The sequence below is a fragment of the Cuculus canorus genome, chromosome 2 (genome assembly GCF_017976375.1).
Source record: "Cuculus canorus isolate bCucCan1 chromosome 2, bCucCan1.pri, whole genome shotgun sequence".
NCBI classification, from domain to species: Eukaryota; Metazoa; Chordata; class Aves; order Cuculiformes; family Cuculidae; genus Cuculus; species Cuculus canorus.
Genome location: NC_071402.1, coordinates 53,068,886 through 53,089,610, shown reverse-complemented (window position 1 = coordinate 53,089,610; position 20,725 = coordinate 53,068,886). Strand labels below are relative to the sequence as shown.

General features: G+C 42.5%; 1 protein-coding gene across 27 annotated transcripts in view; it reads left to right on the top strand.

Moving 5' to 3' along the window:
* Nucleotides 1-20,725, top strand: part of EPB41L3 (erythrocyte membrane protein band 4.1 like 3) — a 140,690-nt gene that overhangs the window by 29,293 nt on the left and 90,672 nt on the right. For 19 of the 27 annotated variants that reach the window (XM_054057934.1, XM_054057946.1, XM_054057926.1 and 16 more), the window contains exon 1: nt 18,562-18,721. The exons of 2 other annotated variants lie outside the window; for them this stretch is intronic. The gene's annotated coding sequence lies outside the window, so the exon portion shown is untranslated. Of the gene's footprint in view, nt 1-18,561; nt 18,722-18,894; nt 19,033-20,725 lie in introns of those variants that run through there. 6 more of the 27 variants (XM_054057952.1, XM_054057950.1, XM_054057948.1 and 3 more) reach the window with 2 other exon arrangements.

The window sequence follows — 20,725 nt, the reverse complement described above, 5'->3', positions numbered from 1 at the left end:
AATGCGGGAAGAAATGTAACCTGCTCCTTCTGTGGGAAGGTGGTTTGGGGACCTTGTTTAATGAAGGCTTTAGGAGCAGAATTTGTACTGTGTTCCTTGGCCTGCCTTTGAAAGCAGTGGATGCTTATCAGCTCCCTGATTGAGGAGCAGACGGCCCAGTCTTAGGCTTGGATGTGAGCTATTAAGAGGCATGCCAAGATTCGGATCTGGATGGGTGACTTTATGCTCCAAAGCCGTGTTTCCTCTATTAAGTGTGATTTCTCTTCACTGTTACAGTGCCATGCAAAGGATTGAATTTTTGAGGAGCTAGCAAGGGGGAACCACAAAAAGCTGTTAGTGGTCTAGGAGGCAACCCTGTTAAGCTTAGCAAAGTTGGAAGGAATAAGCCAAAGCAACAGCGCGGGCTGGGCAACAGCTCTGCAGAAAAGGACCTGCAAGTCCATTTAGTGGAACGTAACTAAGCAGTGGAGGCCAACCATAGGCAGAGTTGATTAAAAAGAGCATAGACAGCATGTCAAGAGAAGTCCCCTTTACTCGCAGTGAACAAGCTGCTTCTGGAGTCCTGTGCCCAGTTTTGGGTCCTGCTCTCATAGAAGGAAGACTTTCAGGCTTAGAAGGAGGACCATCAAGATATCAAGGAGCCTTGAAGGACAGATTGATGGACCAAGAGAGGGTGGAAGTGTGGCTTCATTTGTCCTGGAGAAATCAAAAGGGAATCTTGGGCATGGTTTATAGATAAGATCGATCAGACTTGTGTTGAAAGCGTGTGGCAGCAGGGGGAATTACTGGTAGCTATAAATATACAGATTTCACAGTAAGGATGATCAAATATCAATGCAGGTTTCCCAGAGAGTAGGCACAATTTTCATCCTGAAAGATACTCAAAACTTGACAGAACAAACACTTCAGCAGCTTGATCTAGCATTGAAGTTAACCGTGCTTTCAGCAAGAGACAGGGCTTGATGACTTTCAGAGGCCACTTCCATCCTGAATCGCTGATTGATTCAAATCTTATGCTTTATGAACTTTGTCAGTGTTTAGCAGGAGAGACTGCTAGTTTGGTGTTTCTCATGGAAGGTGTTTTCCTACCCAAAATTATTCCCAATTTGAAACACTTACGGTAACCCATTTATTGAAGAGGAGTGTGTGCCTCACTTGGAGTGGAAGAGAAGGGATTTTTTTTTTTTTTTCCCCAAGCCAAAGTTATCTTAATCTTCTTCTCAGGAATGAAGGGAGACTATATTGTTTTACCTGTATTCAAATGTATTGACAGTCCTTTCTAAAATAATCCTTCTGTTCTCATGCATAATAAGCAAAGCCTGGCAGAGTGCACGGCTTTTTTGTGAGGCCATACTGAGTGAAAACTTTGTGTTCAGTGAGGATTTGAAAAGGTTGAGAAGGCTGGATGGAAGGAAAGCCTCAGACTAGGGTGTATGACAGGGCTCAGATGTGGGGGAAAAAGAAAGGAGCAGAACAGGAACAGGCAAGGAATCAGAGAGTGGTATCTTTGCCTGTCCTGGGTAGGACTCATTCAGTGGTATACTTGAAAGCTGTTTACTTTTTGCAGAAGGGCTGTAATAAATGGGAAAAGGCAATGGAGGTGATGAAATAGTAGACTGGACTTGACTGATCATTCAGTCTTATTCATTACTCTAGAGCTCCCTAGTGATGCTGTGTCACTTCATCTGAATTTTCCCTTTCTTCAGTTTTAAGTGGAGACAGAATTGCAGTGCAAAAATAGTGAACTGTATCTGAAAAGTATTGGGATTGTGCTATAAGATACCAAGTGGTGAAAGCACTCTTCCCTCAGTGGCTTTGACTTTAATGTGTGTGGCGCAGTCTTCTGTGTAAAATGATGGCTGTAAAGATGGTGATTATCAGTATTGATGGCTAGTCTTGCAGTGCTCGTTTATCAGTGTTAAGCACTACAGGCAAGCGTGTGAGCAAATTGATAATTCTGATTTCATAGCCCAATTCCTTAAATATTTCTCACGCTTTACACTGGATAAGGCAGCAGTTCCTTCCTGGCCAAAAAAAAACAGAGATGGTGGCAGTGAGGGGAAGTACTGGGGTAGAAATAGTGCATCAATAGAAGGCAACTTAATTCTGGCATTTCTTAAGTGCTTTAGGTAATTAATTTATATTTCAGTTTTGTCAATTTTCTGTTCTAAAAGTTGGCTCTAATGTCATGGTCCTCAGAAGCTTCTAAGCCTGTTTACATCCTCAGCATTATCAATGTAAAAGGAGAGAATCAGTTTGTCCTGCCCCGTTCACTCAAAGAGAATGAAAAATGGCCTTCCAGAGGCCTAGTGAGCCTTTCTGCCGCATGGGCTTCCACCATCCCTTTCACCTCAGCGACAGCGAATACGTGTTTCTTCTGCATTTTGGCTCCTGCTTGTGATACTGTTAGAGCCTTTATTTTTAGAGTTGCTATCTTTTCTCCTGCTGCCATATCTGTCTGCAAAGTATTGCGCTCCTGCCAAGTTACACTTGATCTAGACACAACATAAACAAAATTACATGTAAGTAATGTGAAGTTGCTTGCATTCACTGTGAAAAGTGGCCTTAGTTTCAAAATAGTTTCACTTTAGCCCTGTTGCTAATCTTAATCCCAGCTCTCTAAAGCAAGGGTTATCTGTTGTTGATGTGTACAGAGTATAGCGTGCTTTAGTTCTTATCTCTGCCTGGAGTTCTGAGAGGCTACAAGAAAAGAATTAATAATGTTACTTATGTGTATCAATCGAAAAAAGCTTTCTCGTTTTTGTATTGACACCTGAAAATGATCACTAGAACTGTTAAATAAATTGGGAGTGGAAAGAAAAAGAAATGATAGGAGAAAAAGATGTATCCTTTTTTTAAAAAAGTGGCCCTAATAGTAGATTGTATTAAGGAGGGCAAAGATTTTACTCAGTGTCCTCTCAGATCCGTTTTCATCCCAAGTCCATTAGTTCTCCGATTTATTAAGACTATCATGCAAACCACAAGGAAAATTTAGACGTGTTCTGAGAAAGGAAAATACTTGTGCTTGAGGACAAATTACTTTGATGCCAAGGAAAAAATAAAGAAGAAAGAAAACAACAAACAAACCCAAACAATTTTGTTTGGCTAGTGTTAATTCCCAAAAATGCCTGTTTTCAGTTAGATCTGAAGAGTAAATTCTTTGAGGCTGAACTTCAATAACATGTCTAACTCAAACACTGCTTTGATGACCTTTTTTTTTTTAACTTGTGCAAGAGTCACAGAAACAGAACTGAACCAGTAATTTGGATGCATCATGGTATCTCATTCAGTGGTGGCACAGAAGGATGTAGCTGCACATCACAGCTGTTCTGTTAACCGAGACTCATTGAAAGACAGTTTTTGTTAAGGCTGTTTTCAGAAGGGACGTGTAGATGTTATGAAAACACATACACGTAGACTTTTTCAAAAAAAAACTTCCACTGAGAGAGACAGAAGTAGTTGAATATAGTGAAAAATGTTAATTTTATTCTTGCTTCTCTTCCATGTAGTACAGGACTGCCCAGTGGGACTAAAATGGTTTGACTCTCCCTCATGTAAACAGCATTCTACGTTTCAGAGATAAACATGGTGCCACAAGCAGTGATGAAAGAAAGGAATTCTATTAATTAATTGCAAAGCAAGGCACACATGAGCTCTAGTCCAGAGGACCCTGGTTCTTGGAGAGGCATAAAGCTGCAGAGTTCATGTGTGATGTTCTTCTGTAGGACGCATTAGAATAAAACAAGCTCTAAAGAAGAGGTCCCAAACTGCTCTGATCCTGAGTGACTGAACCCAAGAAAAGGTTATGCAGTCTTTGACAACATGTGGAGCAGTGGCTTGCAAAAAAAAGATTTTGTGGCCATTCATGTGAATCTGTGAATATTGATGCTGGTTTTGGCCTGGATAACTTGCAGACACATTTCTGAAGCTCCTGGGAGAGCAGACCTGGAGCTGTAGGGGCTGTGTCCCGCTTGCCCCTCTCCTTTGCTTAGGGGCTGGTGGCAACTTTTAAACTGCCTGCAGGTAGCCCACTTCCCTGTGTGCATGTGCACCACCCTGCAGAAAGGATGCTCCGAGTGCCTTTTTCTCTGTCACAGAGAACAAAAATTAAGCTTGGGAATGAGGAATACTCCAGACCGTGCAGTTTGCAAGTTCTCCTCTACAAGAAATGATTGGTGTGGCAGGATTGGTGAAAACTCGGGCTATTCTGTGTCTGTTCACTATATGCCAAGATAAGATATAGTTGTGAAATGGAGCAGCCTATTTAAAAATATTCTTCATAGTTAAAGAGAAAAACATGGATATAAAAAATGGAAGGAGGTTTCTGTTATGGCCTGGCACCCGTTTAAAGTCCCATTTGTATTTTCCTAATACACTCGTCTCCTTTTTGCCTCGGAGCTATTTTAATTGAATTTACTTGTTCTGTCTGCCATTTAGCTTCGAGCTGCCCTGACTAAAACCACTTCCAATGCAATAACAAACTAAGCTGTTTCACTGAATTTCCGGTGTTAAAAGCAGCTGACCTTCATGTGCTGCAGGGAGGGAGAGGGGGTTCGAACAGTTCTAATGCTGAGAGCTGCACACAAAATCAACTTGCTCATATAACTTGGATGAGAAATTATTGTAATTGCACTAACTAGACATATTAAACACAGTTGCTGTCTTTTTCATGCAAGTGTGTGTATAATTTTCCAAATATTGACTGCATTTGTAATTGACTTATAAAATGGGCTGTAATCATATGCTGGAATACGTTTGGGATGAGTATTTATTTTGTAATAATTACTTCATTGATAGGCATAACATAGCTGTTTCTCTTGAATGTGCTTTTTTTCATTTATTTACAGAAAAAAATGTTGATTTTTTTTTAAAAATCATCAATACACTGTTCTTGCTATTGGGTAAAACATAAATAAGGGGATGAATTTAATTTCCCATAGTACAAATTTATACAACTGTACAGCTATTAAAATTATCTTTTGCTTGTAAAACAGAACAGTCGGCCAGTGCATTGTTTCACTTTGACGCTGTGTTTCTGTTGAATTTGTTGGGCCAACCACATGACCACCACTATCCCTGCACATGGGACAACAACAGCCTTGCATCATTGAACTGATGAGTTTTCCCATCAGTTTCAATGGCTCAGGACTTCACTCATTGAGTTGTCAAGATTAGACCTGTTCTGTTGCAGGGGGGAGTGTCATGTTTGCTTATGATGCACAGTAGTTTTGTCTACTGTGGCAGATATTATAGTTATAATTGATTCTATTATTTTCTTTCACCTCTGCTGTACTCTGGAACTCCTGATAGTCTCTTTCAGGCTCTTGTTGAGTGACTGATAAGATTTTCAAACAGAGGTTTAGAAAGTCTCTGTTGCTTCTCAGTTGTTTGGTTCTCTTAAGTGGAAAAGAATGCGTCAAGATAAGGCATTTCAGTAGCACTGATGCTACCAAGAATAACCTATGTGCAAAAAGGCAGAGAGGCTGCTTATTTGCATCTTTTATAACACTACTTTAATTCCTAGTTTTATAAACAACACAACTGTTCAGGCAGAGAAGTGATCCTGCAAAATCTGATATAATTGTTGGGTGCTGCCTGAACGCAGAATATCCTTTAGTAAATGGGTGTGGAGGAGGTTGGGCTGCTTCTGCCTGCCTCCTCCTTTCCTCCAATCAATGCGCTCAGGTTCAGTGCAGCTTTCAAATCAGATTTTAAACCTCTTCATTTAAGCAAACGGCTTGATGTTGCTTGTTATGAAAAATCCTTCTATTGCTCATATTGATAATAACTTGAGTTGAGGATAGCACCTCTTAGAACCATTTACTAGAAAACATAATAGATACTAAAATGTATTGGTGCATTCCTGGTGTCATTATGAACATTTAGACAAAATGTCTTGATTTTTTTTTTTTTCTCATTCTTACACACACATATAATTAGTTGGAGTTTCTTTTATGCTAGAAAGTAAACATTACCTCAGTGCAACAAAGACTACAGAAAAGTAAAGAAGATTATTGCTTATAGAGATATAGAAAGCCTGGATGAGAACGAGTCCAAATAGGTCATACTAGTTGTCCACTGGGAAGTCTGAGTTGCTCTTATTAACTAAAAGTTCTAAAAAAGTTAATAATTTTCGAGTTAAGAAATATCACGTGACTCAGCATGATTTATCTCACCTCTTCTTTCCAATTATTTAATTGTTTATTCTAGTAGCATACTGTTACAAAGCTCTACTTCCCATCCACAAGCTATGTTACTAATCTTTGGAGCCATGAGGCTTAAGCAAAACCTGGAGTTGTAAAGATGTGTGTGAGAGGAAGAAGAGGGAATTGAAACTCTCAGAAAGACCTGGTAGTTTTTATTTCCTGAAATATGTATATATAAAGAGAACCTGGTATAGAAACAGGTATAGGAACACTGGAAATCTGAGGAAGGGAATATACAATACAGTTGAAAATTACATTACTGCTACGTGGGAATGCCTTCATAGAACCATAGAATTGTTAAGGTTGGAAAAGATCTCTAAGATCATCGAGTCCAACTATCAACACAATACCAGTGTGCACTGGACCATGTCCTGAAGCACCATACTTACATTTTTTTAATACCTCCAAGGATGGTGACTCCACCACTTCCCTGGGCAGCCTGTTCCAATGCTTCACCACTCTTTCAGTAATGAATTTTTTCCTAATATTCAATCTAAACCTCAATTCAATCTCATGTTCAGCTTGCTAGTTTTAGTCCTTTTCACTAACAGGTATTTGCAGCTTGTCTCTTCCATGGAATCTGGGTTTCTTGGGTCAGTTTATTAGTCCTTAAAAATGAGCCAGGTTGATCACATCCCAGTATTTAAAATACAGGCTTCCTGAGATGTGATCTCTCTCCTGGTGTCACTGGGAGTCATGTTCAAGTATGTTTGCTCAGTGACCAAGATGCTGGCTGTGTTCTTGCCCTCTTGCTGTTGAGTATTGCAGTTGCGGAGACAAGTTCCCACCTCAGGTCTCCAGCTCAATGGCCAAGAAGGTGGAGGTGCACAGCAGGCTTGTCCAAGCTTGACATTGGCTACACTGTTGTGAGCAGCTGTTGTGTTTCTTTCTCACATTGCACTTCAAATGTGTCATCCCTGTGCACACAGTGTACAGTTGTTCCCCATATGTAACACGCTCAAGTATTTGGGTTTGCCCAAGGATAGCTGTAGCTACTTTCTCTGGGCTAAGGAAATTGTACCCAAAACTTTCCTTATCCTTAACTTAGTAAGTTTTAGACTTGGTAAACTACCACTGTAAGTGCTTCAAAAAATTCCTTGTTTTTCATCGCTTCCTTTTTCTTTTGTAAATAAAGGAAAACAAGCAAGTTTTGTTACCCCCTTCCCCCTCTCTGCCTTTCTGGAAATCTTAATTTTGTTTTCAGAAAGCTTATACAACTAAACCTCTCGTGTTCTGGAGTGTAGACTCCCAAGACAAATTTTGAACAGAATTTCTTGGTAGTAGTTTTCTTCTTTCAGCTAATGCAGTGCAGAGCAATGTATTTTGAAGTTTTCATTTAGCCAAGGAAAGTGATATAAACACATATTTACTTTAGAAAGTGTGTTACTTCAACTGTATTATACATAACAAATGTTCAGACTGTAAATTAGTGAAGTTTGAATAGGATAAAATGAATTCTTGCCTTGCTAGCTTTGCATCCTAGCTTCTCCAAGTAGCCATCAGCTTGACTTGACTTTTTCTGCAACACCCTTACACAATAAAAGTGGTTTAAATGTTTCAGACACTAAAAAAGGTAACAAGTAGTTAAGAGCAGTTGCTGTACTCTGGATACAATGCCGAGGGTATTAAGGACCTAAAAGATAAAAGAATGTAACATGCTACATAATCTTATAATAATGGCTCAGTTTGTATGTATATAATGCATGACAACCACTGGTTTATGGCAAGTTTTCCAGATGTCATGATTGCCTGCTGAAAGTTGCTCTACATTGCTAAGTTCAGATGAAATCTGTACAGACTGTAGACATGTCACATTATGTGATGTCTGGGGTGTTACAAAGTGAAATTTTTATTTGATTGTCATTTATCAATTTTATTTAGACTAATGTGAAACATAATTTTAGCTCTAGAAAGTCTTTGAAGAAGGTAAGTGAATAAAATATCCACATCAGCAATGCAGCCTTTGCAAAAGACCTTCGCAAAAGACCTCCTGAGTGAACTGGCAGATGTGGTTGCCAAGCCACTCTCCATGATATTTGAAAAGTCATGGCAGTCAGGAGAAGTCCCTGGTGACTGGAAGAAGGGTGATGTTGTGCCCATTTTTAGAAAGTGTAGAAAAGACGACCCTGAGAACTACCAACCTGTCAGCCTCACCTCTGTGCCTGGGAAGATCATGGAACAGATCCTCCTAGAAGCTATGCTAAAGCACATGGAGTGCAGAGAGGTGATTAATGGCAGCCAGCATGGCTTCACCACGGGCAAGTCCTGTCTGACCAAGTTGGTGGCTTTCTATGATGGGGTAACCGCAGCAGTGGACATGGGTAAACTGACAGATGTGATCTACCTAGACTTCAGTAAAGCTTTTGACACAGTCCCCTACAACATTGTTGTCTCTAAATTGGAGAGATACAGATTTGATGGGTGGATGGTTGTATTCAGAGAGTAGTGGTCAGTGGCTCAGAGTCCAGATGGAGATCCACGACAAGTAATGTCCCTCAGGGGTCTGTACTGGGACTGGTGCTGTTCAATATCTTTATCAATGATATTGACAGTGAGATTGAGTGCACCTTCAGCAAGTTTGCAGATGACCAAGCACAGGTTGCCCAGGGAAGTTGTGGCTGCCCCATCCCTGGAGGTGTTCAAGGCCAGGTTGGATGGGGCGTTGGGCAGCCTGATCGAGTGGGATGTCCAAGCCCATGGCAGGGGGATTGGAACTAGGTGATCTTTAAGGTTGCTTCCAACCCTAACTATTCTGTGATTCTATAATTCATGTGCATTTCAAGATCCCAGTCAATTACAGAAAAACCAAAATTTTGCTGTGCTTTACTTTGTAACTTAGTCACTGTGGAGTTTAACATTAGAAACCCTGACTTTAAACATAGTAGTGGTGAACAGGGGAGGTTTAGATTGGATATTAGGAAAAAATTCATTACTGAAAGAGTGGTGAAGCATTGGAACAGGCTGCCCAAGGAAGTGGTGGAGTCACCATCCTTGGAGCTGTTCAAAAACATGTAGAATTGGAGCTTCAGTACTTGGTTTTGTAGGTCGTGCTGGGCTGATAGTGGGACTCGATGATCTTAGAGGTCCTTTCCAACCTTAATGATTCTATATGTCAGAGTATTTGATTTCATGGGAATTATGGAGTAGAGAAAATGTATTTCACCCAAAGGATAGACTTCTAATCATGTTATTCAAGAAATGTTTATTATAAATTGTTGTTATTAATTGCTGCTCATTAAAAATAGGAAAAAGCCAAACCAAATAAAAAACCTGCCAGTGAGCAATTTAGTGATGACATGAAAACACTTTTTCATGGAAATTCATTTCAGAGTACTACACAAAAATGGTCTTGCTGTCTGAAGGACTTTGGCTCCCTTGCAGCTAAAAAAATATGTTGCTACTTTTATGGAGGAAACTTGTGGCTGCGTTCATGAAGAGTAAACCACTCCATCTCTTGCCTTTTTGGAATGTGAGAACAAAAGTTCAGGTTTCGTCATCACCTATATAATCACTTTCAGGTTCCTTCAAAGAGAGCCAAGCGTAAATAAAGCAGGATTTTGTATGCTTAATGCAAAGCAGAGGGTGTGTGGCACGTGGGAAGACATGGAGGCTCTGCTTCACAAGACATTGCTACAGCATCTTTGATGTCATGCTTTCAAATTCACCCTGTGTAGTGATAAGAGAAATAAAGAACAGTGGTGGTGGTGTAGCTATGGTGATCTAGAAGAGTCTAGAGATAAACCTTGCCCCTCTAAGGAAAATGTTTTACCTTGGCATGAGCTCAGCCATTAAATGCCCTGTGAGGCTCTAACCAGGCAGGTAGCCTTTTGACTAGTCAAAGCGTATGTTGTGATAGACGATCAGCATGTGCAGTGCTGCTTGTCAGCATGCATATAGCTACTGCATATGCTCTGTCTTGCCTGACAGAAATACCAGAAGGGGTATTCAGAGCACTGAGCTTGGTGGTGGAAAGGATGGAGCATAGAGGACAAGGAAAAATAATAAAACGTTATGAACATAATCTTTCCCTTCCTTAATTTTCCTCTTTCTGACTTTTCTTCTCAAAACGTGAAAGGAACATCAGAGAGCAAGTCATTGAAGTCATCAGAACTCTTTGAAGGCTGTTTTACAAGTTCATTTGTCTGGCTTGCTTATGTTTCTTTTTTATTTCTTTCTTACACTTAAAATGTCTCTTTGACTATAGATCAGCTTTTGTCAAAAAGCAGCAAAATGGCCCAAACCTCCACAAGTGAATCCAGTACTGAAGTCAGAATTGGAAGAATTAGGTACATTTTATTCCAAACTAACTAAATAATAGAATTTTCTTAAAATTGCAAAGGAATCAACTGTGCACTGCATATTGCATAAATACAATGCTTATTATCTATGCCACTGTGGCTCTCCTTTGAGAAAATGTTTGTGGCTTTCATTATTCCTGCAGTTATGCGTCTTATAAAGAGAAAAAGTCTTAAAGTGAAAATACTCCTCTTACAGCCTTATTGTAGTTGTCTGGCACCTCAGGCATCAGTAAAATTCCAAATGCCATGAAGTCTGGTTACTTTTATTAAAAACACAGATAGTTCACGACACGTGTTAATACGTGCAGTGGCAATTGCAAGTTTTTTCTAAGCACCCTCATGGGTCAAGACACCAAAGCACCAACTGATGCAATCAGTCACCATGATCTCATCAATCCTGCAGGCAAGTTCAGAAACAGAGGACCCATGCTGTCTGTAAGCCCTAGCACCCTTAACATGATTTTATCTTGCAACAGAGATTCCAGTCCCACTTTTTCTGTTTGTTACTTTGGTTTGGGAGTGGAGCTACTACTACTACCTTGAAAAGTGTGGGTACTTGGCTGCCCTGATAGGTATATTAATTAAAGAGGACCTGTGAAACAATTTGACTTTTGTTTGAGCAAAACGAGTTCAAATGGGGGGTTGAACACAGCCTGGATTTCTCCTTCACAGGCTTTTTGTAAATACATTAGTTTTATGTCTCGTTTGCTGCCACTTTAACTGTCATGGGTGGCACTGTGTTGCCTCCCAGATATGCTAAATCAACGTTTGCTTGTTCCTTGATTTGGGTAAGAGATGGGAGGGCAGTATACTTTGTGTTGTCACCCAGAAAATGGATTTTTCAACCTGAATCTTTGTTTAGATTTCACTTTCAACCGTAGGAACTCCAGCACACACAATATTTCCTTTTTTTTGGGGGGAGATGGTGACAGGAATTGCTACACTTATTTTACCACCAAGAACAAATTGTGCACTCAGAAATTTCTGGGAAAGAGGCAGAGCATCTCTTCTGAATGCAGGCTTCTTATATAAGCTTGTGCTTTCCTATCGGCCTTTTTTTCTGAGTAACTTTTTTTTTTTAAAAACAGGCAATATTGGCACGATATTTAAGGCATTGAGGATGTTGCTTGGCAACTTTAGGCTGTGCATGCCTTTCTCTGGGAGCAGCCGGACAGATGTTTGCACATAAGCTGACTGGGAGCAATCTGGTGGCAACCAAGCAAACCCAGTCCTAAAATTATCAGTCAGGGGATATGTGGTAAATTAAACATTTGCACTGTGAGATGCTCTTTGTCATACTCATTATTTGTAAAGTATAAAAAGCTTTTCAAAAAGGTGAGAGGCTAAAATGCCTTTCTTGTTATTTTTCAGTGCCTAGGACACAAATAAGTATCATTTGTCATGTGGGAGAGCCCTACCTTTGAAGTATGCCTCTGTAACGTTGCCAAGGGAAAGACAGAGTGAGCCTGGATCGGTACCCCCTGATTTTTCACTATGTGTACTGACAATGAGAGTGAGTTGCAGAAGGAGTAAGCTGTCAAAACAGAGGGAAGGGATGGATTTCTCCTCACTACCTTTAACTCAGTTTTACTGGCACTATTCCATCAACTGAATGTGAGACTGTAAAGTGCCTTAGAACATGTTTTAAAAAGGTAATGCATATTGAAAGTGCTTTAGCACCTGTAAACATGAGGTGGAGGATCTCTTAGGATTCTGCAGAAGCAGTGTGTTAGCTGGAGGTGGACTGGTCTCTGGGAGCTCGGTCAGGCAGGGGCTGAAGGTTAGTGATATCATTTTGAGCAATCGCTCACATAAATAGAGGCTGATGGCCAGCACTATAGTCTGACTCCAGCACAGGCTGGCGTGGCTGCCAAAGAGCTGACAGCGTGACTCTGCCATCATCCCCACTTCTTATGTCACACCACCCCCCGATCCTCCCTTCCAGTCTCAGATTGATGAGATTTCATGAGGTATCACGGTGAGGAATTGATCAGACAGGAATTGATCAGATTTATTGTCTCTCCTCCCTTTTTAGTTTTATCTTGGATAGATTTGCCTGCTTCTCCCCATGCCATCAGTTAAGTATTTGTAGTGGCTTGAAGAGAGCGGGACAGAGGTGGGAAGGAGCAGCCTGCAGACCTTTAACGGGCTGGGAAAGTGTGGCACACTGCGGGACAGGGGCAGGCTGGGAGGAGCAAGCACTACATCTGGCTGGATGTGCTTGGAGCAGGCAGGTGCAGCCTGGACACAGACCCATGTCCTTGCTTTATGAAGAGCAGCCACTTCTACTGGCCGATAAAACATTGTGCAGGAAAAGAAGTAAGGACAAGAGGAGCCCGTGTATTAAGACCTTTTAAATGTGCACTTCTATAAGTAGAGTCAGAGAAATTGCACTGTCTATTTTGGGGGTTTGCTTTCTTGTTTTCTTTAGTAAGCATATTTGATAGATTAAAAACACCAGCCCTTTCCCTTTCCGTGAGTAAAGTTTACTTATTGCCAAGTAATCTGTGTTTTCTACTCTCCTGGCACTCTGAGAGAATGAAAATGGAGAGAGATAGTTTAACAGGAAAGATAGCCAAGGAACCTAGAAGAATTCTTCAGACATGCCAGATGAGGAATATTTTACTTCTAAGAAATCCTGGGAACTAAACTAATCTTTTAACCATTTAATAAAACTTGTGACACCTTAGCATGCGTAACTGTAAGACAACACAGACATAGGAAAAATGTGTTCATTCTAGAGCGGGACTTCTTAACTTTTCTTTATAACACTTCAGTATTATGATAAACATATTCATTGTACTTTAAGTAAGAATCTACTAGTACTTCCCTTAATTGCTATTAACCTTCATTAAGATGAGAGGTGAACTGTACTGGGTGCTATGCAAACACTCGTTAAAGTGCCTTCCTACCTGGTAAGTCTTGCAGTTTATGAAGATAAATGATATAAAAGCAGCTGAGGACTGTGCCTATTAACCTGGCCCCTGAGAGTTGTTTTGTTATAGGTGTCATGAGGAAGAGGTATCTTAAAAAAAGATTTGTAGAAGGCAGTTATGATTCAGGATGGCATTTCTAATTCTGATAGTACTTAATAAATGTGAGAATTAATTCTCCTTTGAGTCAGTAAGACTTTAGCTTATGCTAAAGGTAAACTCCTGCTTAAATCCTTATCTGAATTAGATGCTTCATGAAAAGAAGACATAAGAGGTCCTACGTGGAAAACCCTGTAACTTGGGAACCTAGGGTGGGAGGGGAGAGACAAATAGATGGTTGTAGAACACGTCACAGTCTTGTGAAACTGAAGAACTCTGCAATGGAAACTTTTCAGTTATTGACTGATACTTACGGTGAAGAGATAACAAAGATCAAACTGGTGCTCAATGGAACCCATTTTTTGTTGGTAGAAGATGTGAAAGCAAAAATGGTGGAGATTCTCAACAGCCTTTCAGAAAATGATATGCATAATTGCTTTGAACATTGGTTGTAATTGATTTTCTTAATTTGTAAATAAAGAGTTACAGGGGTTTTTGTGTCAGACCTTGTAGAAGAGCTAAATATTTGTAACTAAAATGCAAGACTGGGTTTAAAGGCATGGAAAAGGGGAAGGAAGGTATCTGTTTTCCTGTTAAATACCCCACAAGTTGGGCATAAGGGAATAAGGACAAAAATACAGCATTTCATGGACTGAAATAGATAGACTCAAAAGAAAGAGTGCCAGTAAAAAAGCATGGTGTGTGTTGACCTTTGTAGAGGTGGTCATCATCTAGGAAGCTCTCAGTCCTAGAGTTGCCAAAGGAAAATGAGAGTTGTCCTACTCCTCATTATGTAGGAACCCTACTTTAATTAAAATAAATGTGTATTAACTGCATATTGCATATCTCCTGTATTTTCTCTTTCCTACAGTCAGTGTATATTGAATCAGAGTACAGTTAAACCATATTAATGATAATGTGTAGACAGAACAAACTAAAAATGAAAACTTTAATTGATGAAAAGCTTCAGTTTATTAAGCTGAAAACTAATTCTTGTCTGTTTTGGGCATAACCTCAGGTACATCCCAAAGTATTTTAGATCCACAAAATTTGTTTACCTCTTGTTCATAGTGGGGGCTGGACAACTGCAGCAGGAGGTAATTGCTTGATAATCCAGTTAATGCTCTCAGTCAGAAAGAGGCTGCAGATATGGATGTGGCAAAGGGCAGTGCTGAATTAATTGCAGTAAATCGTCTAAAGGCAGGATTTCAGCTGCAGAAGTACTGGGCCTAAATTTCAGTAGTCTTAAAATGGGGTGGATTTGGCACTGACGGGCAGAGTGAGACTTACTTCAAAATGACAGGCTGAATAAAACCCTGCACTGAGGTCAATAAGCCAGCATCAAAAATAAATCTGACCTGCTGTGTCACTGAGTCGCACTAAGGGATATCTCACCTGAAAACTTACTACTTATATACTTGAAGACAATAGTAATATTGGCCAATTAGTGGTCCGTGGGCATTATGTTTGCAGTGAGGGAAGACAGAAATAGAAGATTTGGTCTGATTTCTCTGTCTTTCCTTCATCTGCTGTCTCACAGTGATCGCTCTTAATTATGAGAATTTTGTGTCATTGCCATGCAGAAAGCTAAGCAGCATGAGTCATGGGCAGAACAGTTTGCTTTTAGAAAATGGAAGTGGATATGGTAATAATAATAATAATAAAAAAATATCAGTTTGACTCCAAACCCATCTACTCGTCTAGACAGATAGTGCCAAGCTTCTGTCTGCTAAGAAATATCTTCTTAATAATGCTGTAATAATGCTACTGCTTCTACTGTACTTGCCATTTTTTCAAGTGCTGTACCCAGCTAATTCATCCTTGGCTGGGCTTGAGACAGCCTTTTGCTGAGTTTGATAGCATTTTTCTGTCTTGCTTTTCTGTAATGTGCTATTTTGAATGCCATGTCCAATCAATTAGGGAATCACAAGAATTTTTTAGGCAGCAGTTCTCAGGGCTGGGCAATAATCCTTGTCCCTGCTCTTCCAAGGGTTGCCTATTCATCCTTTCTTGGCAGAGATCGCGTGTCTCCCTATTCCCTTCTCCTACATAAAAAAGCCCTTATTGCAGCTAAATATTCAGTGGGGGTGCATTTTCCTGATGGCTGCCCTCCACTGACTGGTACCCCATGAGGAAGGGGGTTGTGTGTGTTGGCACCTTTTCCTTCCCTGCCTCTAATATACCTGCTTCATGTCAGAGGCTGTCTTTGCCTTTATTCTTTCCTGGGTTTTCATGCCTTCCTTTGCAAGCCTTTCCCAAGCAAATTGCATGCATTCACTCAAAGGGAGAAACTAGAAAACCTGAAAGAGATAGGTGAACGGAAAAGGCAGAGCTTCCCACCTGTTTTACCCATTCTTCTAGTTCAGTGTCTGTCTCTTGGGTGATTCTGACTACTGTTCATACAGGTGGGTCCTGGTGTCTCAATGGCTATGTGCCTTTCTCCCCCAAGTGTAGGGTGCTGGGACCAACCTGGCTTCCAGACCAGCATAGAAGCAATCTGGTTGTGCATCTAGCTCCTTTTACGGACAGGAGATGGATGATCCTGGCATGGAAGAAATCCAGGGAAGGTATAAGACACAAGGAGAATGAAACTGCTTTGGAAAGGAGAAAAATTAAGAGATACCTCTTGTAAGGGCAAAGGAGGGAGAGAGGAGTAGGAGGCCTCTGTCTGATAGGTACGGAGAGAGGGGAAGAAGTGGCTGGGTGGGGATGGAGAATGGGGCATGCTGGATATAAGAAGTGGAAAGAGTAGGAATAGGCTGGGAGAAGTTTTCTGCAGTCACCAAAATGGAGAGGAGATGGTGAATGGTCAGCGGCATGCAGGGGGCTTGTGTCTAGAGCAGCAGGATGTGACAGGTTCAAAGGCTGTGGGTTCAGGGCAACCATGAGTGTGTCTCATTGCACGTCCCACCCAAGCTGGTGCCATTTTTAAATGAGCAGAACGTAGGAGTTAAAAGACTTCTCCATGGCAGGCAGCAAGGGTGGGCAGCTGGCTATTGGCGGGGTGTTCTGTGGAGGTGAGGAAGGACTGCACCAAGCCTGACCCATTGAGACCTGAGACAAAAAGCTTAAATAGGACCATTGAACCCATTTGCTCTTGATGTACAGGTCTGGTGCACCACTTCCAGAAAGGTGAGAAAATAGCAAAAATAAAACTGTTGTCCTGTAGCAGGGCAGGAGAACAGTGTTTCTTCTAGTGCTGCCTGGACTTGTTGTCCATGCTTGCCTTCATATAAGTGGACATTGAGATTACACCAGTGAAGTGCAAAGGGATTATTCATGTTTCCTACCAGTGTGAGAAGAGAATGGATTCAGGCTTGCTATAAATTACTGGAGGAACGGTTCTTTTAAATAATATTTAAAACCTGCTGATTCATGGAAACCTGGACTTCCATGGAGCTCCTGTCTGACAGAAGTTAGGGCAAGCTGGCCAACTAAGCCACTTTGTAATTAGAAAGTAGCAACTGAAAATGAAAAAGAAGAAATACTCTGAGTGTTGACACCTATGAAACTTAGGTCCACATTGGTAACCCAGAGGTACCAGCTACTTTAGTCTGTTGCAAAGATTTTCTGCTTGTAGGAACAGCCTGTTAATACCACTTGATGTTTTGAGGTTAAATCAATGCACTGAAAGCCTTCTAGATCCTCAGATGAAAGATGCTATTATGTATGCAGTATATCCACAGAAAGGATTACAGAGTATATTCTAAGTGTGGGGCAAATATGCCTGCATTACTGTGCAAGGACAGCATCTGTTGCTGTGAAGCACTAATGCTCCAACGGTGTATCTCTGCTTAAAAGCAGTGTCAACACTTGCCTCTGTAATGGGCAGTACAACCTCTGCGAAAGGCTGAGCTGGTAAATCTTGCATTGTTTTTCAAGTAATATTTCTCAAGTCCCCTACCTTGCTTTGAAACTTGATTTGATTCAAACCAACTCAGTCCTTTTCTTACTTTGTTTTTTTTTCCCCAAATCAAACCTTGTTAACTTTAATGTGTGTCAGCTGTCAAGTCCATTCCCATGATGACTTCCAGAGCTCCTGGTGGAGAAGAGTATACAAGTCTTTTTATTTCAACTGCATGACTAGCAGTATGCCCTCTTTTAGTTGATAGCATGCATTTTCCTTTTGAAGTCTTTCCTTTTTGTGCATGTGGTGTGCCAGATTTGCTAAATGACATTCCTGCATAGCAGGTGAAGGGGGGAGGATGTCTTGCTACAATTCTACATTAAATACAGAACAGTGCAGTTTTGCAGATCTGAGAAACGGGACGTCTGCTGCCTGCCGTCAAAACCTCTTTCCCGTCTTAAATCCCATAGCGATGCTGCAAATTAAAGGAGGACTTTTTTTTTTTTCTCCTCTCTGATTTATATCAGAGGCCTCAGTATAATTTGGATCTTACAATTTTTGGGAGCCCCCAAAATACACTGAGAGAATAAGCCTACTTTATTTTCTGTGTCGCAGCAGGATTGAAGGTGCAGCATGAGACTGTGTCAGTCTGTAGCCCTCCTATAGGCAGCCATCGCTACCCTTTCCATGGCCAGTTTTTTCCCCTGGAAGAGAGCAAGTTCTGCTGTTTCTGATCCCTTAGAGAAGCGAAGGAGCAGTGCCTCTGAGCGCCGTGGTGCGGCGAAGTCTCAGACCCAATAGCTGCTTGTATGCGTGTAGTTAGTGGAAAGCTTGGTTACATGCTGTAAGAGGAGCTACGTATTTGCCAAAATGAACCGGTGAAAGTAGGATTATCCCCTCCTAAACGGCTTCTGTAGGTGCTAGGAGTGTTTGATGCTTTCTGACACGTGGCGTGTTGTGGTCTGTGTTACAGTGAAAGCTAACAAGTCATCCTCAATTTTACATTACCCTTTCTGGTGTGGCAGGACCTCTGTTTTTTCCTGTTTTGGTGATGCTGTTGAGTGGAATGGGGTCCACGTTTTAACAGCATGCGGTTTGTTACTGGAAATTAAAACTGAAAAGGCTGGTATACCCTCTCCCTCCACCCCCAGCAAAAAAAAAAAAACAACCCACGGACAAATCAAAGCCAGACCTTGCCAGCACGCAGCTTGCTGCTTCCAAGTTCACAGGGAGTCTCTCCATTGCCAGGCTTTGGTTGCAACTGCAGCAGCTAACCTCATCTGTACAGAAAAATTCATTTAACTGAGCCCAAAAGCGGCCGGATCCCTTAGGACGCAGGTAGGGATGCCGGTGCCGGGATGGGGAGCTCCCTGCTCTGCGGGACTGGCTCCAAAAACCTACCGGTCCTCCGTGGCGTGGGCTTCTCCCCCCTCCTCTTTTTATTCCTCCCCCCCCCTTGTTTTTTTTTTTTTGCTCTCTTCCCCTTTCCTTTTTCCCTCCCTCTCTCCGGAGGAGCCTCCGCAGTCCCATTTGCTGGGGAAGCGGCGGCGGCTCGCTCTGGGCAGAGCCGGGGCTGCGCTGACGCGTGGCCGCCGCCGGGATAGGTGCCTCTTCCAGCAGCTCCGGGACCACCGGGCTCCCCCGACAAGGTATCCATCCCTCCGCTCCCATCCCCGGCGCGGGCGATGCCCTCCCGGCAAGGAGAAGCCGAGGATATGGCTGGAGAAGGGTGATGGAGGGGGTGATGGGGAGGCGCAGGCAGATTGCATTCACTCCCTCGCTGCTTTTTTTTTTTTTAAATATATATATATACGTATTTATATATATATACGTATTTATATATAAATATATATAAACCTCATTCTTAGGAGCCATTTTTGAAGTGGCAGCCGCCGGGGGGCCGAGGGGGGCGCTGTGGGTGCCCGGGGGGGCAGCGAGCGGGGAGGGCGGGGGGCCGCTCGCTGCGGCACCGGGGGGGACACACGGGGTGGGGAGGGGACACGGCTGCTCTCGCCGCAGCTCCGCCGGAATGGGGGAAGGCGGGAGGCAACTGCGATTTTAATTTTTTATTGGTTTTTTTTTCGTTTTTTACGGTGATAGCGCATTTCTGTGGGAAACTTCGGGGTGGGGGGAGGGGAAGGAGGGGTCTGGTTTGTCTGGGCATACCCCGAGACACACACCCCTTTTTGGGGGGCTGACACCCCGTGTGCCCGCTGTCACACGCCTGGGAAGTGCGGGGGAGTCTCCCCCCTACGACCCCTCCTCTCCCCGCTCCGGCCGGAGCTGCGCTCCTTGCGGGGTGGCTGGGGAGGGGGTCGAGGAGGGGGGGGATGTTCTCTTCCCTCCCCCCCACCCGGTCGTGGCTTCTGCAATGCGGTGGGTGTGGTTTCTGTGCACATCGCAGCCCCGGGCCGCTGCAGTGCCAGCGCCGCTTCCCCCCCCCCCCCCCCCCCATTGGCCCCAGCGAGGGGCCCCGCAGCCCGGGGGGGGTCGTGCGGGGTCCCCGCTGCCCCGCGGCTCCCACGCGGGGCGAGTTGCGGTGCTCGGCGGGGAAAGGGGGAGGGGGGGATATCGAGACCCCCGTCCTCCCGCATCCTGCCTGCCGCCTCTCCCCCTTGGCGCTGAGCAAAGTGTTCCGTCATTTTAGGGTTTCTTATTTTTCGTTCAGAGTTGAAACTTTATGAGATCTACCGAGAAGCTTGAAAACTCGCAGTCGTCACGAGTAGCAAAGTGCAGCTAATCCGGCCTTGCAGCTGCTTGATTTTCTTCTTTCTCTTGAGGAGGGAAGATGTTTAGTAAAGGTGGTTCTTTAAGCTCTGGATGCTCTTCTCCCATGTGTGCTTGCGTTTGAGCTAGGGATGAAAAGTGTTTTCTCACCTCAAAATGCATGTGGCTTATAAGTTGAGAAGAAGGTACCTAGGACGTTTGAAGTCTTTTTTTTTTTTTGTCAAAATGATTGCAAGCCAGAGGCCTGCAGTGCCAACAAAAAGGCTCTCGGTAAGGTGTGTCCCAGGTGCATCCAGCTTTTCATAGTGTGGCAAGATGACCTACTGGGATATCCCTGCCCATGGCAGGGGGGTTGGAACTGGGTAATCTTTAAGGTCCCTTCCAACCCAAACTATTCTATGATTCTATGATTTTATATCTTTTTCATTTTACTTTCAATGTTGTCACTATTTGTCTGTGTCCCTGGAAGACGGAAAAATTTGCGTAAAGAAAACAAGTATAACTAAGTCTAATAGAAAATAAGCAAGCTGTGTAAGTTCTTAACTAGTAAGTCTTGTTCAGATGGGGTTGAGTATGTGCTTTTCCTCTAAATCTATGGAGATCAGTCCTTTCATA